This window comes from Nilaparvata lugens, chromosome X (genome assembly GCF_014356525.2).
Source record: "Nilaparvata lugens isolate BPH chromosome X, ASM1435652v1, whole genome shotgun sequence".
NCBI lineage: Eukaryota > Metazoa > Arthropoda > Insecta > Hemiptera > Delphacidae > Nilaparvata > Nilaparvata lugens.
Window position 1 is genome coordinate 34,789,636 of NC_052518.1, and position 13,340 is coordinate 34,802,975.

The following is a 13,340-nucleotide window of genomic DNA, read 5'->3' on the forward strand; positions in this document are numbered from 1 at the left end:
AACAAAATAATGACTTCCCTTAGACCATACCTCTGTACACATATTCCTAAATGTATTATAATCCATATCAATATCAACAAAATCACAATAAACCAGTTTTAGGTTTAAAGGATCCATTTTGAAAATCATCAGAAAATTAGCATTATCTCTCAGTAAATGCTTTGGTATGCAAGCATAACTTTGAATAAGATAAAGAGTATTCACTTCATTATGTCTCCCCATTGAAAAATAGCTTTTTATTATTGGTGGGTTACTCGTTTGAAGATCATCAAATATAACTAAGCTATCTTTCGCTATTTTGGTTGGATGTGGAATATTAATTGTATCATTTGATTTAAAAAACTTAACTCTACTTAATTTAGAAAATACTTTATCTAGAAATTTGTATTTACCTTGTTTCAAACTTTTACTGAATAGATAGAGATGTGTGAAGCTAAGTCCATCAGTATTAAAAATTAAATTCAATACCAGATTCGATTTTCCACATTCTGATGGACCTACAATTAATGTTCTAACATTACTAGGAATAAACTTCCATGTTTATTTCTATTTTCCTGTTCAGTGGAACAAGAACTAACAACCAATTCATCAAAATCTACTATAGCTAATCCATTTATATTTTTTGGAATATCTTTCTCTTCTACCATGATATTCTATGTTGATAGTATGAAGACTTCCTTACTACTGTTCAATCAATTATATGTGTACATACTCAATCAGACTAAACCAGCTTCATACATTAATCAAACTCACTCAAAAATTTACAACTAGAGTAGCTTGGTTTCATTCAATAAAATCAATACAGAATGACAAACATTATACAACATTTATTTTTGATAAATCTTTACATAATTTGAGTATATAGTTTATATTCATTAAATATGGTATACAATAATCAAAAATTTGTACAATATCAACTTTTTTTTTTAAACTTTTGTCTATAGTACCGTACTACCAATTTCTCCCAAATAGGTTGGATAGTATTTTTCACCTATTAACCTAAGGAAAGTTATTGGCTCCAAAATAGTAGATTCTTGATAAACTATGAATGGATCTATCGCCTATGAATGAGAAATCCAGTTTACAGAGCAAACCAACTTATAATCTTCAGAAGAATATTGGCAATATACAACACAAATCTAAAAAAATAATACCTTACACACTTAAACATCCTAGCATCATTACAAGCTGAAATACTTATCCAGTTATATAGTTGAAAACAATGGCTATAGGCTTGTATACAAAACGATTTTATACAAAATTGGAACACCATAAAACTGTTCAAAACTCAATTTAAAACATTAAAAACTCACTTAAACAGAGAAATATTCAGAGAACACAAAACCAGAACACATATCCAGCCATCATTTTTTAGAGAGAAGGAAAAGCACAAAGTACAGAGCAAAGCCTTGTAGACACACCTCAAACCAGTGACGACGTCATGCACACGTCACCGTTATTAAATTCCAAAAAATTATAAATTACAAGTTTAGAATTTACATTTTACATTTGTTCTCAATAAAACTTTATTTTGAAACTGTTATTTTAAATTTGTATATCATCTATATTTAAATAATCTATTAATTCTGTTTTGGTGATACCATGGAATATAAAACACAATTATTTACGATAAATTCTCAGTTAAAAAGTTGTCCGTATATCGATTACTCTGATATTTACTATCAAGTTTTATAGATCTAGAATTGAAGATTCGATTCCAATCGAGAAAAATGTAATATTACAAATACCCCCCTCTTGACATGAAAAATTTTACTGTTTGAAAATTTAAAGAAAAAATTACATTGAAACAAATGGAAATTGTTGAAATTAAATATGAGAACAGTAACAATTTTTCTATAAAAACATTACAAGTCATCCTATAATATTGAAAATTATTATGAAAATTCATCAATAGCATTTGTTATATATTTCTAAACAATATTTCAAAATATAGAATATCAAAATTACTTTTGATTTAGCTTTATAATTTAAAGGAAAATATCTCAACGGAAAGTTTAATATATATAAAGAATGGTTTTTGAAATTGCACATAAATTTGATAGAAAAATTCAATTTTCTATTGCATAAAAGAAATTTAGTATGTTGAATAAAAAAAATTATTATTATTTTTTTTTTTTAAATGAATTGATGAATTGTTACATTTAATTTTCACATAAAATTTCAATAAATCAAAAAATGTTCATTTCTTTCACTATTGACACAGTTCATTTTATTGATGCAAATTTTGGAAAACAGTCCATAAAGGCACTCAGTATGAATTTCAGTTAAGTGTGACTCCAGTGTGATGACATCAGTGTTGGGCTGATCCGAATACTCGTAGTGTTGGGCTGATCTGGATGCACGTAGTGTTGGGCTGATACTTGTAGTTGACTGATGCATATGAAACTCGATACAGGTGACATCTCAGTTAGCATTGCCTCATGTTTGTAGTAGACGGCTGCATACCAAACTCGATACAGAGTCATATAAATTTTGTATCATATAATTATACAATGTACATTTCAGGCTTGAAATGACAATGTAATTTGTTTTTTGAAAAAGAGATAGACACTGCATACAGGATAAACTTAGGTGAGGATTAATTTAGGTAAGGTTTGGTTTTTTGATATTTTCAGCTTTCAAGGTTTAGAGTTCTGCATACAGGAATAATTCAGGAGAGGATTTTTTGAATCAATTCTTTCATGATACTGTGAATGTTATTCTGAATTCAAAGTTGTGAACGTGAACATGGATGGCAATTACCTCCAGGTAATGTGGTAGTGTTGAAATTTGAGTTAGGTACATGGTCAGCAATAGGCGTTGGCATTGTCATTGGCATATGCATTGGTGTTGGCATTGTTGTAGGCATTGGCATCAACATTGGCGCAGGCATTGGCATCGGCATTGTCGTAGGCATTGACTTAGACATTGGCGCAGACATTGGTGTAGATATTGGCGTAGTTATTGGCGATGGCATTGGTGTAGGCATTGGCATCAACATTGGCGCAGGCATTGGCTTTGACATTGGTGCAGACATTAGCTTAGACATTGGCGCAGACATTGGTGTAGACATCAGAGCAGATATTGGCGTTGATATTGGCATAGGCATCAGCGTAGATATTGACATAGTTATTGGTGTAGATATTGGTGTAGTTATTGGCGTAGATATTGGCGTTGGCATTGGCATCGACATTGGCACAGGCATTGGTGCTGATAGTCAACTTATGAGTCACACTAGTTCGAAAATCACCCAAATGTTCCTAACATTCTTCATGGCGTTCACTTGTTGCTGATTTCGAGATTCACGTGATAATTATTTCAATGTTAATGTCCACGCTGTACCTGTTATCTTAAAATGCTTATAAACTAAAAGAAAATTCTGATTAGGCTACCAATACAATCTAATACACATGAAAATTATTTACAAGTATATAATCAATATGAAAATGAAATTTGTCAACATCTTATTATACAGTCAGCAATACATAAATTGTGAAATTTGGAGACATCAATTACAAAATTTCAATGAAAAAAATAATTTCATTTCCATTTATTCACTGTTCAAATATTTTATGAAAAGCAAATTATTCAATATTATTAATCATCGTTTGTTGGATACTATAGTTTATTTCGACTTTTCAATGTTCTAAACACAAACTACATTTCATGACAAAACTTTACTATCAATCATTAAACAAGAAATCATTCAAAACATCAATAATATTTTGCTTCAAAGGCAATCAATATTCATAAGTAATCATCTGCATCTATGGCAATCAACATAAGTAATCAACACAAAAAATATTATCTCATTACTGCCTCTCCAAGTCATAACCTCTGTTATTCCTTCTTCTGGCAATAATGGGTTTCCATCTCAAAAAACAATCACATACCAGCAAAATTCTGATCAACAAACCCCACTAGAAATTCTATATACACTCCAGCATCCATTTCAAACGATAATCAATCATATTAAAATTTATAGAACAAACAGTTTTTTTTAAATTTAGAAAAATACATCATTTACAAAAACTTTAGTGAAATTTTAACCTTTAACTCATTTCAATTAATAATATGACAAGACGTTTTTATTTCAATGAAATCATTATTATTCAAGTTAACTTTCATTTATATTGAACATCACATATATATGGCGACACAATTCATTAATACTTTAAAATTTTGAAGTTTTATTATTATAACAAAAGAATTTATACATAAGACTAAATTTCAGCATGTTCTAAATTGAACCATTTATTTTTTAAATAATTTCAGAATTTGAAGACTGTATAATAAGTACAAACATTCCAAGATAACAATACAAAGACAATCAAGATAATGGATAATGGGTAAATAAGTTCCCTAAAAAATACAAATAAGAGAAAAAGAAAATTGGGTAAATAAATTTCCTAAATAATACAAGGAAGAGAAAGATTAATTGGAGCCTATCCTACATGTCAGTTCTAAACTTTCACAAGGAAGTATATTTAATAGAATATACTACTATGAGAAAATGGGACATAATTTGCTCTGAAGAACCCAGTTACCTAATATAATACCTGACAAAAAAATAGACATAATTAAAATATGTAATACATGATGAAAAAATATACCGCAAGAAACAATTATTTACACTACAATGGATAGATTTTAGAAAAGTTAAGTTTTATCAACAATTTAAAGATTAGGAAAATAAGCTACTATTTTAACTTCCAAAATTATTTCAGAAAATAAAATACAAATTTAAATGACTATGGACAAGATTGGTTAAGATATGCATCATAGAAGAAATTTACTGAACATTACACAAAGACAGGAAAGAATCAAAATTTGAAACGATTAAGGGCCAAGAAAAATAGGCTACAGGAAAGAAAAAAGACACAATTATGGACTCTTACCATACACTGCGTAGTGATTATGCTATTCTGAATCCCGGCATAACACAGGATTCCTAATCATAACATAGTGCTGGGGAATACCCTTTCATCATGTGATTCACAGTCATCATCTTGTAAATAAGCAACTTGAAACAACCTTTGAATACTAACACATCAATGGTGACTTTGTGCTTTGTTTTCTTCAAGAACATGATTTTATTCATGGGTTCATTTGTTTCAACAAAGCCATTTTGCTTACAAAAGTTAGTCATGTTTACTAAATAATGCTTTGCATACACCTTTTCAATTTTCAGTTGAAAGTTGAATTCATCAACTTGATTCAAAGCAAGATTCATTTTGTTTACATTGTTCCTAACCTCTACAGAAACCTGTCTCATGTAAACATTCACTTTACTTACTGTTTTCCTATCAATTTTGCAATACTACTTTATTTACTGTTGACTTTCAATAAAGACAACTCCCTACCTACTACATTACTCAATTCTACTATTTCACTAGGATTTACTTTTTCAATAACATTAACTAGGCCTACATTATCTGAAACTTGAAATAATTGATCTTGTATCTCAACACTACTATCATCCTGCTTCAATTTGTTTTCATCTTCATGATTATCACTCAATGTTACATGTGTATATTTTAATAGAAAGTTTATACTAACCTGCTCTAGTCTTATACTAGTACATTCTTGCTTCATATCATCAAACCTAGCACTTTGATCTTGTTTCAAATTATCAATCTTAGCATTTTGCTTATCAAACTTAGCATTTTGCTTATCAAACTTAGCATTTTGCTCATCAAATCTAGCATTTAGCTCATCAAACCTAGCATTTTGCTCATCAAACTTTTGTGTTAAGAATGCTATAAGATTTAGATAATTTTTAGCTCCTACCATACTTGTTTCATTTGATATTTCTACTACTTCCTCATGAATTGTTACTTTTGAAACGTTTTCACTTACAGCTACACTATCGTTTGAGTCATTGTTTAAGGTTAGGTCTAAATCTTGAGATTCTTCATGTAAGTTCTGAATGTTTTCACTGAATAAAACTTCATTATTTTCATTGTTCTCCATCTTGCTACTGTGTAAAAAGTATTTACTCATTGGAACCTGAACTTTCTCAAACCGATTTCCCACTAAGCAGCATCTCCCATTCACAATCTATCAAGATATCTATCCTACCAATAATTTTTCATAACCAGGGATATATTTTGTAGTTTGAGTCCCACACCAGGGTGTACCATTTTCCGTACTACCAATTTCTCCCAAATAGGTTGGATAGTATTTTTCACCTATAACCTAAGGAAAGTTATCGGCTCCAAAATAGTATATTCTTGATAAACTATGAATGGATCTATCGCCTATGAATGAGAAATCCAGTTTACAGAGCAAACCAACTTATAATCTTCAGAAGAATATTGGCAATATACAACACAAATCTAAAAAAATAATACCTTACACACTTAAACATCCTAGCATCATTACAAGCTAAAATACTTATCCAGTTATATAGTTGAAAACAATGGCTATAGGCTTGTATACACAAAACGATTTTATACAAAATTAGAACACCATAAAACTGTTCAAAACTCAATTTAAAACATTAAAAATTCACTTAAACAGAAAAATATTCAGAGAACACAAAACCAGAACACATATCCAGCCATCATTTTTTAGAGAGAAGGAAAAGCACAAAGTACAGAGCAAAGCCTTGTAGACACACCTCAAACCAGTGACGACGTCATGCACACGTCACCGTTATTAAATTCCAAAAAATTATAAATTACAAGTTTAGAATTTACATTTTACATTTGTTCTCAATAAAACTTTATTTTGAAACTGTTATTTTAAATTTGTATATCATCTATATTTAAATAATCTATTAATTCTGTTTTGGTGATACCATGGAATATAAAACACAATTATTTACGATAAATTCTCAGTTAAAAAGTTGTCCGTATATCGATTACTCTGATATTTACTATCAAGTTTTATAGATCTAGAATTGAAGATTCGATTCCAATCGAGAAAAAATGTAATATTACAAATACCCCCCTCTTGACATAAAAAATTTTACTGTTTGAAAATTTAAAGAAAAAATTACATTGAAACAAATGGAAATTGTTGAAATTAAATATGAGAACAGTAACAATTTTTCTATAAAAACATTACAAGTCATCCTATAATATTGAAAATTATTATGAAAATTCATCAATAGCATTTGTTATATATTTCTAAACAATATTTCAAAATATAGAATATCAAAATTACTTTTGATTTAGCTTTATAATTTAAAGGAAAATATCTCAACGGAAAGTTTAATATATATAAAGAATGGTTTTTGAAATTGCACATAAATTTGATAGAAAAATTCAATTTTCTATTGCATAAAAGAAATTTAGTATGTTGAATAAAAAAAATTATTATTATTATTTTTTTTTTTTAATGAATTGATGAATTGTTACATTTAATTTTCACATAAAATTTCAATAAATCAAAAAATGTTCATTTCTTTCACTATTGACACAGTTCATTTTATTGATGCAAATTTTGGAAAACAGTCCATAAAGGCACTCAGTATGAATTTCAGTTAAGTGTGACTCCAGTGTGATGACATCAGTGTTGGGCTGATCCGAATACTCGTAGTGTTGGGCTGATCTGGATGCACATAGTGTTGGGCTGATACTTGTAGTTGACTGATGCATATGAAACTCGATACAGGTGACATCTCAGTTAGCATTGCCTCATGCTTGTAGTAGACGGTTGCATACCAAACTCGATACAGGTGACATCTCAGTTAGCATTGCCTCATGTTTGTAGTAGACAGCTGCATACCAAACTCGATACAGAGTCATATAAATTTTGTATCATATAATTATACAATGTACATTTCAGGCTTGAAATGACAATGTAATTTGTTTTTTGAAAAAGAGATAGACACTGCATACAGGATAAACTTAGGTGAGGATTATTTTAGGTAAGGTTTGGTTTTTTGATATTTTCAGCTTTCAAGGTTTAGAGTTCTGCATACAGGAATAATTCAGGAGAGGATTTTTTGAATCAATTCTTTCATGATACTGTGACTGTTATTCTGAATTCAAAGTTGTGAACGTGAACATGGATGGCAATTACCTCCAGGTAATGTGGTAGTGTTGAAATTTGAGTTAGGTACATGGTCAGCAATGGGCGTTGGCATTGTCATTGGCATATGCATTGGTGTTGGCATTGTAGTAGGCATTGGCATCAACATTGGCGCAGGCATTGGCATCGGCATTGTCGTAGGCATTGACTTAGACATTGGCACAGACATTGGTGTAGATATTGGCGTAGTTATTGGCGATGGCATTGGTGTAGGCATTGGCATCAACATTGGCGCAGGCATTGGCTTTGACATTGGTGCAGACATTAGCTTAGACATTGGCGCAGACATTGGTGTAGACATCAGAGCAGATATTGGCGTTGATATTGGCATAGGCATCAGCGTAGATATTGGCATAGTTATTGGTGTAGATATTGGTGTAGTTATTGGCGTAGATATTGGCGTTGGCATTGGCATCGACATTGGCACAGGCATTGGTGCTGATAGTCAACTTATGAGTCACACTAGTTCGAAAATCAACCAAATGTTCTTAACACTCTTCATGGCGTTCACTTGTTGCTGATTTCGAGATTCACATGATAATTATTTCAATGTTAATGTCCACGCTGTACCTGTTATCTTAAAATGCTTATAAACTAAAAGAAAATTCTGATTAGGCTACCAATACAATCTAATACACATGAAAATTATTTACAAGTATATAATCAATATGAAAATGAAATTTGTCAACATCTTATTATACAGTCAGCAATACATAAATTGTGAAATTTGGAGACATCAATTACAAAATTTCAATGAAAAAATAATTTCATTTCCATTTATTCACTGTTCAAATATTTTATGAAAAGCAAATTATTCAATATTATTAATCATCGTTTGTTGGATACTATAGTTTATTTCGACTTTTCAATGTTCTAAACACAAACTACATTTCATGACAAAACTTTACTATCAATCATTAAACAAGAAATCATTCAAAACATCAATAATATTTTGCTTCAAAGGCAATCAATATTCATAAGTAATCATCTGCATCTATGGCAATCAACATAAGTAATCAACACAAAAATATTATCTCATTACTGCCTCTCTAAGTCATAACCTCTGTTATTCCTTCTTCTGGCAATAATGGGTTTCCATCTCAAAAAACAATCACATACCAGCAAAATTCTAATCAACAAACCCCACTAGAAATTCTATATACACTCCAGCATCCATTTCAAACGATAATCAATCATATCAAAATTTATAGAACAAACAGTTTTTTTTAAATTTAGAAGAATACATCATTTACAAAAACTTTAGTGGAATTTTAACCTTTAACTCATTTCAATTAATAATATGACAAGACGTTTTTATTTCAATGAAATCATTATTATTCAAGTTAACTTTCATTTATATTGAACATCACATATATATGGCGACACAATTCATTAATACTTTAAAATTTTGAAGTTTTATTATTATAACAAAAGAATTTATACATAAGACTAAATTTCAGCATGTTCTAAATTGAACCATTTATTTTTAAATAATTTCAGAATTTGAAGACTGTATAATAAGTACAAACATTCCAAGATAACAATACAAAGACAATCAAGATAATGGATAATGGGTAAATAAGTTCCCTAAAAAATACAAATAAGAGAAAAAGAAAATTGGGTAAATAAATTTCCTAAATAATACAAGGAAGAGAAAGATTAATTGGAGCCTATCCTACATGTCAGTTCTAAACTTTCACAAGGAAGTATATTTAATAGAATATACTACTATGAGAAAATGGGACATAATTTGCTCTGAAGAACCCAGTTACCTAATATAATACCTGACAAAAAAATAGACATAATTAAAATATGTAATACATGATGAAAAATATACCGCAAGAAACAATTATTTACACTACAATGGATAGATTTTAGAAAAGTTAAGTTTTATCAACAATTTAAAGATTAGGAAAATAAGCTACTATTTTAACTTCCAAAATTATTTCAGAAAATAAAATACAAATTTAAATGACTATGGACAAGATTGGTTAAGATATGCATCATAGAAGAAATTTACTGAACATTACACAAAGACAGGAAAGAATCAAAATTTGAAACGATTAAGGGCCAAGAAAAATAGGCTACAGGAAAGAAAAAAGACACAATTATGGACTCTTACCATACACTGCGTAGTGATTATGCTATTCTGAATCCTGGCATAACACAGGATTCCTAATCATAACATAGTGCTGGGGAATACCCTTTCATCATGTGATTCACAGTCATCATCTTGTAAATAAGCAACTTGAAACAACCTTTGAATACTAACACATCAATGGTGACTTTGTGCTTTGTTTTCTTCAAGAACATGATTTTATTCATGGGTTCATTTGTTTCAACAAAGCCATTTTGCTTACAAAAGTTAGTCATGTTTACTAAATAATGCTTTGCATACACCTTTTCAATTTTCAGTTGAAAGTTGAATTCATCAACTTGATTCAAAGCAAGATTCATTTTGTTTACATTGTTCCTAACCTCTACAGAAACCTGTCTCATGTAAACATTCACTTTACTTACTGTTTTCCTATCAATTTTGCAATACTACTTTATTACTGTTGACTTTCAATAAAGACAACTCCCTACCTACTACATTACTCAATTCTACTATTTCACTAGGATTTACTTTTTCAATAACATTAACTAGGCCTACATTATCTGAAACTTGAAATAATTGATCTTGTATCTCAACACTACTATCATCCTGCTTCAATTTGTTTTCATCTTCATGATTATCACTCAATGTTACATGTGTATATTTTAATAGAAAGTTTATACTAACCTGCTCTAGTCTTATACTAGTACATTCTTGCTTCATATCATCAAACCTAGCACTTTGATCTTGTTTCAAATTATCAATCTTAGCATTTTGCTTATCAAACTTAGCATTTTGCTTATCAAACTTAGCATTTTGCTCATCAAATCTAGCATTTAGCTCATCAAACCTAGCATTTTGCTCATCAAACTTTTGTGTTAAGAATGCTATAAGATTTAGATAATTTTTAGCTCCTACCATACTTGTTTCATTTGATATTTCTACTACTTCCTCATGAATTGTTACTTTTGCATTACAAGCTAAAATACTTATCCAGTTATATAGTTGAAAACAATGGCTATAGGCTTGTATACACAAAACGATTTTATACAAAATTAGAACACCATAAAACTGTTCAAAACTCAATTTAAAACATTAAAAATTCACTTAAACAGAAAAATATTCAGAGAACACAAAACCAGAACACATAGCCAGCCATCATTTTTTAGAGAGAAGGAAAAGCACAAAGTACAGAGCAAAGCCTTGTAGACACACCTCAAACCAGTGACGACGTCATGCACACGTCACCATTATTAAATTCCAAAAAATTATAAATTACAAGTTTAGAATTTACATTTTACATTTGTTCTCAATAAAACTTTATTTCGAAACTGTTATTTTAAATTTATATATCATCTATACTTAAATAATCTATTAATTCTGTTTCTCTGTTTCGGTGATACCATGGTATATGCAACACAATTATTCACGATAAATTCTCAGTTAACAAGTTGTCCGTATATTGATTACTCTGATATTTACTATCAAGTTTTATAGATCTCGAATTGAAGATTCGATTCCAATTGAGAGAAAATGTAATATTACAATAGTTATAATTATTTTACATTCATTTATTTGTAGCTTACAACTTATACATTTATTCCTTTAACCTCTACAAGTACTACTACTATTGCAATCAATTTTCTCATTCAAAGCTAAAGTGCTCAATAGTTTTATTCTCTCCTCAATTAACGAGTCCATCATGATTTCTGTAAAGAAGTTAAATTTATGGTTCGTACAACATTGCTGACTCTCCACACATTTTCATAGTCTCAAACGTGAATCTTATCTTATCAGTGTTTTTATCTGTTCTATCATCAATGAAATAACGCATTTGAATATTTAACCAGCCTAACAAATTACAGTAGCAAAATTCAGGGATTTCATTTAATTCACATCTTCAATGTCTTTCAGTTATATTTTTACTTATAATATAGCATACACTTATATGTTTTGATTTTTCTTCTTCACTTTTACCAGGTTTTATAAATGTTAAATATTCTTCAAGAATTTGTCATACTTTCCCGAATATATTCAATTCAAAGATTGTTTTGTCAATGAGTTCAAAATAACAACACCTATATTTTTTATCAATTTTATTTGAAAAATAGTTCATATCAAACGATTCCATCAGCAATCTGAAAATTAAACATATACTGTCAATCCTGTTCTAGCCCACTCTCAGATGCACATTCATAAAAAAAAATCCAGATAAGCTTATTTAATTGTTCTTTTGTTGAATGTTTATTCTTCTCTGTTATAATTTTTTTTAATTTTGTCAATGGACTCTTGTAGTTGTATGCAATCACATCTCCAGGAACCTGGTAAATCCTTGTCTATGTGAGTATTATATGTTGTATCATATAAATCACAAACTAAAATATGATTATATTCATCACTATACCAAACACCTAATTTCTTATAGTCTCTCACAAATGTTAGATATTGTAGACTTCTCCATCCTTTTTGTGCTAATCGGTTCAATAATTATTGATGCATCTCCAATAGTTCAATTGGTTTACATCAATAACTCTGTATTCTCAGCATTTTCTCTAGAGAAACAGAATCATATTTACATAATTCATTGAAATGTCTATTTACAATATATACTGAACTTATATATTCATCAAATGATACCGTTTGACAGATCATATCTTAAAAAATATTAAACTGAAAGTCGTGATGATCAGCATATATAATCAATTCTGAAATATTTTACTTAGTAAGTAATTGACTCTTATCTATCCAAGACGGTTCACTAAAACCGAGCCACTTTACAAGATAACGTTCACCAACTTTCTTCAATATTCTCTCTACAAGATAAACTTGCATTTCATCTAAAGCTAACTCTTTCTTTCTTTAATTCTTGTTCATGAAATTTACCTAAGATTTTTTCATGATTCATATCTTCTTATTCATAAGTAGGTGGAATGCTTGCATGAACTGATATAACTTTATAAAGCTCTGGACTCCAATTAATTGTATAAGATTTATCAAATATAGCTCTTTGTTTACTAATTCTCACTATATCATTGATTTTGAAGCGAGGTTTGGTTATCTTTTTACCCTTTAAAGCTTTTAATTTACATTTATTCAATTCATTAAGAATTTGACGTTCATGTTTCTTTCTTACCTGAGATGGTTTTAACTTAATGACAAAATGTACTGTATCATTATAATGCTCAACAATCTTATCTATTGAGTC